We start from the raw sequence: 6,915 nt of genomic DNA, 5'->3' as shown, positions 1-6,915 counted from the left end.
CAAGCCTTCGAAAATAATAAAATTCCACGTACAAGAGAATTGGCCCTTAAAGACTCAGCAGAATCCATAGACAAAATAATAAAATTTCTGAAAGAAAATCAACTTTATACTAAAATATAAACCACCAATACCGACCAGTGTAAAAAAGGAAATAGTCTACATTCAACCATCAAATGTCAAGACAAGAAGATAGATAAAGTAAAAAGGGTGTAATAACCTAGATGTTGATCACCCTGAATAAAAATCTAATCTAATCTAATCTCTATAACGTAGACACTACTAGCGCCCCTTTTGGCCAGTGGTGGAACCTCATCATCTCTAGCACCATCAGTGGGGAGAATAAGAAGCTAGGCATGAGAGAGCCATCTTCCTTTCCTACAAGCAGTCATTCTTTCTTCACTCTTATTCAGTGAAAATAAATCATGAATGGGTAGAGAAATTATTACTTATATCATTAATTACCTATATATACGTTTTATTTCCCATTTCTTCCATTGCTTTATTTTTATTCTATAGAATTATTCACTTTAATCATTCTATATATCCTTTCATTCATAAATTCTGACCGTACGTTGGCACTAATAAATAAGGTTTTTACTTAACTGTGTTATTCTCTGACCGCTCCCCCAACCACCTTCTTTTCAATATATATTATCCACGGTCAACTATCTTGTCATCACTATAAAAGTCTACTACACTTCTAACCCGCAATGATTCTATCTATTGAGTTTCTATCTATGAAATGTCTTCTCTTTTTTTGGAACATGAAGTAAATATTAAGTTGGCATAGGAGTTAAATATATTCTACACAAAATATTCTCTTTTTTTTTTCCACACTTTTGCAAACGACTAGCCAATGTTTTATATCTCGGATTTGAAAAATTGTGTGTAGTCATGAAAAGTAAAAATGTCTGAATCATTTATAAACAATCTTTTTAGCATAAATTATAGCGCAAATTTGATGCAATAACATATCGTGAGACTAAAATAAATGCAAGTAAATAGATAAATAAAGAAATTATATAAGAAGATTCACGCCTGAACCCTCGATAGAATGAAAACGGAAAAAAAATAGAGGAAGAAATCAGCATTGTGGGGTTAACAGCTAAGGAGTAACTAACAATTTGTGCTAAGTAATGTATCTATAATATAATATATATTTATGTAATATATGTATAATGTAATATAAATGTAAAAACGAGACGGAAAGGGGAATGAAAACAATCGTATACACTAAATAAAAACGATTATTTAAAAAAGAGAACAAAAAATAAATAAAAACATATATACTGCCTATAGGGTAGAATAATTAAACAAATGTAAAAAAACATGCAACTTAAAAAAGATTAAATAATGAACAACGATATGAACAATATGAAAATATTTTAAAATTACCAGATAGATCATAAAATGGATATGGATTGTACAATATGTATATCATTCTGTATAATGAATTGATTTATTGCATCTCATTTATGTCCTCACCCTTCCCTTATTTTAATTTCACCATATTTGTTACTACATTTATAAATTATTTCTTTGATCATTGACTATTTTGGATTCTATCATTCATTACTAGAATTTGTATAAATAATGATTGTATGAAGCATGCCCTCAACCATATTGCCGGACAGACTTCATTTTTGGTTTGCTGGTTGGGTTGAAGTGGACTGTATAATTGAAAAAACCAGATATGATTGAATGAAATAAAATTCTATTGTTTAAGTTACAGATGGTGTAGTGGCTGGCCGAAAGAAAACTTTCGAAAACACAGGAATTGTAGATATAAAATTGAGGTGGTTGATGATGATGTGGATGTTAACAATTGATAGATGAACTATGTGGTGGTGAATGGTAATTAACTTACTCCATGGTTCCTTTTCCCTCTACATTCTCATGCTTCTCTTTTCTCTACTTCCGAGGACAACTCCAAGAGTTCTACTCACCCATGGTAGATTCCTGATATCAGAGACAAAGAAATGATGCACTGCTTCCACCCAAAAACAAGATGAGTCTCACACCCTTTAGTCTGGGATGCTTCTCTTCCCAGAGAGCGCTGGAGGAGGTGAGATTGGGCTGTTGGCCACATGGGGCGCTACTATATCTTGTAGGCTATTATGCCATGATGTTTGATGGTGACCCCTCCAATTCAACCTTTCGGTTCCCGTAGGTTAACCGGATGATATTATTCATTGCTATTATAATAAGCTTTTGGGGCCAGCGGTATCAGCGTGGAAACGCACCAGCCTACCAACCCAAAGGTTGTCGGTTCCAGTCCCGATCCTATCCGGGCTTTTTACAAGCATAAAATAATACAAATCTAACTCACAACCTCCTCCCCGAGCATTTGTAAGGCCCGTTAGCCAATTGGTGGCACTCACAAAATATATGCGTGGGAGTGACGAACCCACCCTACAAAAAAACCACGTCAACAAAACGCGCGATGTATTTCCTAATACATCCACAGACCTCCATGCTCTGTCGCTTATATAATAATAATAATAATATCCTTTTAGCCTACTTCGTTCCTTCTTCTTCTTATATAACTTTCTTAGTATACCAGTATCATATTAACAATATTTGTATCTTGTTTTTATTTAACCCTGATGAATTCCGGAAAGGTGGAACAAAACGTTGGGTATTAATGAATATTTTTTCTGCTATTTTGTACACTTTTTTTTCTTTTATTACCACCCATCTCCCTAGAATTAATTACATACGATTAATTAATAACCATCGTATATAAGTGTTCGTGAAATCCTTCATGATTATAATGTTATTTATGTGATCCTCCATCGCCACTATCTATACAACCACCACAGGTTGTCTCAATGAGAAATTAGATGCTCGTACCCGCACTTGAACAACGGCTGACAAGATATTGTTGATGGGGATCTGCCCCAGGACAATGATCCTGGCAGGGATTGTTCTCCCTCCAAATGCTAACTAGATCATCCTCTCCTCATTAATACCCCTAGCCCTAAGGTCTCAGTCTCAGATTTACAATTATCTATATCTCTTAAACCAAAGCGAAGAATCACCCGTTTAACGATTGTTAAACAAAATCACAATGCTTAAAAGAATAGAGAAAAATTAATAATAATATTTTTTTTTTTCGTTCGAGCCTTAGTTATTTTAATAATTATAACAAAATATATTCAAATAGTCTGTCTAGGTGGTTGTGTTAGATAAGATGGTCCCTATGTAATACGTAAGCTACACTATACTAGAAGGCCTCGAGAATGCGTGTTCATACAGATTAGGTTATGAATTATTAGGTAGATAGGAGATGAATGGACAGGTCTTATGGGTGCGAGCCTTAAGCCCTTTAAGGATGGAAACTTCGTTTTGCAGGGTTCGAGTCTGTAGTCACGAAGGGGAGTATAAGTCCTGGCGGGTACAAGCCACAGGACCTTACGATAGGAATAAAAACCCAGGAGTAATCTAGCTGTTAAGAATACAAAGGCCCGTGAGAGGCACGGCCTTTAAGAAATTACTTTACACTGAATCAGTATATTCTTTTGTTTATGTTTATTTATTAAAAAAATATATTTATAATTATGATAATATTTACATAGATTATACATTTAAATACTTATAATTCAATCTATAAATCAACATCTGAACAAGCATGGGTGGTTCTCTTTGATGGAAAGCTATGAAAATGTTAGTTATTGTGGGAAGCGATAAATGAGTTAGTTCTTCCGCTCGCTCATAGGTAACAAATCTAAACAATTCTTTATTAAATCATATTACATGTCGAACGTTTCGGCCAACCTGGCTATCATCAAGGAAAACACATTAAAGTAACAGTATCAAAAACCTTAATAATTATAATTTGCATACCTTAATTTTAGTGTTACAACCTCACATTTATCACAAAAATCAATAAAACATTTTTTTTCAGGTCTATCAAAAATGTGTAATATTAAATGTAGTATTAAATTGGAAGTGGCATTTAAAAAAATATTTCAAGAAACAAACCTATTTCTAAAAACTACAATTTATATACTAACTTTCGTTGTTAATGACGTCCCAGATATTTTTCGTCGGATATTTCAAAACAAAATAAAACCACCAGTAAAACTCACTTTTTCCCTATGACGAAATAACTTCTGTAAGATTAGGTCTATCAAATATTGTTTGATAGGAGACCAAGTGGATTAGTTTATAGCCATTTTATTGTAAGAAACCACAGTCGTCAACATGATTAGACACATTTCATTTTTGGGTTGTTGTTTTTTTTCAGACTTTTTACCACTGTATGGAGTTAGCGGGAAATAATTGATGATCTGCTGTTGTAGCGTCCTTTTATAACGGAAGAGTCCAAATTGATAAAACAGGGAGCTTCAATGTGTGTTTCCTTTCAGTTACAGGAACACGGCCTTTTAGAGAAAACCCTAGTAAGGGAGGCAAGAGAAAATTGAATTTGCTATAATGAAGGTTACTGTGTTGTAACGAGCCCTAAAAGGTTTCAAAGACGCCTAACATAACGTTTAAATAATTCAGTCCCGTGAATGGAATTATTAGCTTTGGATAAAGTGGCCATGTGATGATGGTTCTAAAAGCTCGTTTTGAACATGCGTGTCGATAGTGGATAATGTATTCACCACTGTTGAGATATTTACCAGAAATCTTTCATAATCCAACTTTGAAGGATTTTGTGTAGATTAAAATAACTTTGAAGTTTTCACAGTTGATAATATGAGATGGAGTATTTGTGTAAAGTTCGCTAAAGCTAAACTCCAGGATCGAAAACACAGACTTGAGCAGAAGTTTTCCTAAGCTTCGTCCTCTCTATAATAGACTCCTCAAATATCATGTCCCATATCCTTTGTCTCATTAAGTTCAACTTAAAAGACATAATGAAATAAAAGAAATAGAAATAAGAATATTAATTATTATACCGGTGCATAACATAACAATTGATTTTTTTTAATTTCAAGTTTTTTTTTTTTTATATCTTTATGGAAATTTAAAACTGTACACACTAATACATTCAGTCAATTTGATGTAAGTTTATAATGGAGTGATACAGGTCTGTAGAGAAACTACCCATTGGTAGCACTCTAGTGACGTTTTTACATTAGCAGGTCGCGTGTCCATCTACTTTTCAGGCACCTCGGAGGATTATTAGGAATGGAAGAGATAACAAGGTTTTAAACTAGTGGTTTTGGGTGGTGAGGGACTTTATAATGGAAGAGGTAAGGAGCATTGAAGATTTTACGAAGGATTTTGGATTATAAGGATTAAATACGAGAGGAATTCGAAGGTTTTGTGGAGCCCCAAAAATGGTTGTGTAGATTAGCCTTTTGTAATGAATTGGAAGTTTAGACCGTTTGTCTTGTAACTGTTGTAACAGTCGGAATTGACATGCAGTTTCCAGTCTTTTCAGTCTTGTGTGAGGATTCCAGATGTAGTCCAAGGTAGCGGATCTGTTCGACAGGGGAAGCAACATTACTAAAGGATACTGTAGGGGATTTAGTAGGCTTACGACGAAGGGTATAGTTGATTTGAGGGAATTTGTTGGGATTTATTTTAATACTCCAATTACGATACCATTCTTCGAGGACTGTGAAATTTCGATTGTCAAAAGACTTTTCAGCTTATATATTTAAGAGGCGATCAAACTGTTTTCAAGAAAGTACAGACATTTAACTCTTTCACCAGCCTTCAATCGTTGCCTGTGATTTACGAACACAGGCGCTGTGGGGAGTTGGAGCTCTTCACGTATGACACTATTCTTAGCCCTCTGAAGCGTCGTTCCCCTGACGATTCGTCGCAGAACGGATCCCTGGAAACCCTACAGTCTGGTCAGCGTTGTCTTGTACAGGTGCCTCATTAAAGGCGCACCATGGAGAAGAGTCGGTTCGGTTACCGGCTAGTAAGTTAGTTGCTTCAGGCGTAGTGAAAGCTGCGGTGAAGTGAGCAGATGGTGAAGCCTGTATATATATTTCCGGCACTACTTATGATCAGACTGAACGAAAGAACTAAAAAAAAGGAGGTTTAGGGCAGAGTAACAGCACACAGTTTCAAGAACAACTAACATTATTCTAGAAAACCTCTGGTATCCATAGAAACATTAAGGTTACAAACATAAAGGTACACTAATCCTACAGTTAGCAAACCATTTACTTACTATATTTGAGAAATTAAATTTTATCTTTTTTTAATAGACAGCTTGAAACCAACGGCCAGAAACGTGCTTGAAACGTTCCTGTCAACACTATTTCCCAGTATTGTAAATATTTCGGCCGGTCCTTCAAACCTCAGCTGCCAAAAAATCCTACTTTGATTTCCCAATAACCAAATATTAAACAGAGGTTGTTGTGGTTTGAGACAAATTCGACAGACCTCAGCAACCAAACAATTCTACTTTCGATACTATTACGTGATACTACTGATAGATCACAGCATGCCAAATAATTCAATTTCCTAGTTCCCAGTCTCGAATATATAACAACTGAAATATTCTTTCCCAGTCTATTTTACTTGGTCAGTCGATAGCACTAGTAGTCGTAGTATTTATTTCATATCTTTTGTACAAGTTAATAAAGTAAATTTTTGTTTTTACTCACATTTCCATCATATTATATCTCTACGAGTAACATAGTTCTTATTATTGTTTATAGCTTATACACGGCTAACATATTAAAAAATAAATTTAAATAAAATAAGGTGTTCCTCAAGGTAGTATCCGTGGTACCATCCTCTACACCGCCTATACAGCTGACATTCCAACCAATCCTAACACTATCCTAACCATGTATGCCGATGACACATGTGTGCTCACTGTTAATAATAACCCCTTAATTATATCCCATCCAAAATCTCCAATTCCATATCACAGCCCTCGAAGATTGGTGTCGTAATTGGAGGATTAAGATAAATTCCAACAAATCCCATCAAATCACC

This window comes from Halyomorpha halys, unplaced genomic scaffold (assembly GCF_000696795.3).
Source record: "Halyomorpha halys isolate HHAL.00 unplaced genomic scaffold, Hhal_1.1 Scaffold501.1, whole genome shotgun sequence".
NCBI lineage: Eukaryota > Metazoa > Arthropoda > Insecta > Hemiptera > Pentatomidae > Halyomorpha > Halyomorpha halys.
This window is presented reverse-complemented; position numbering follows the sequence as displayed.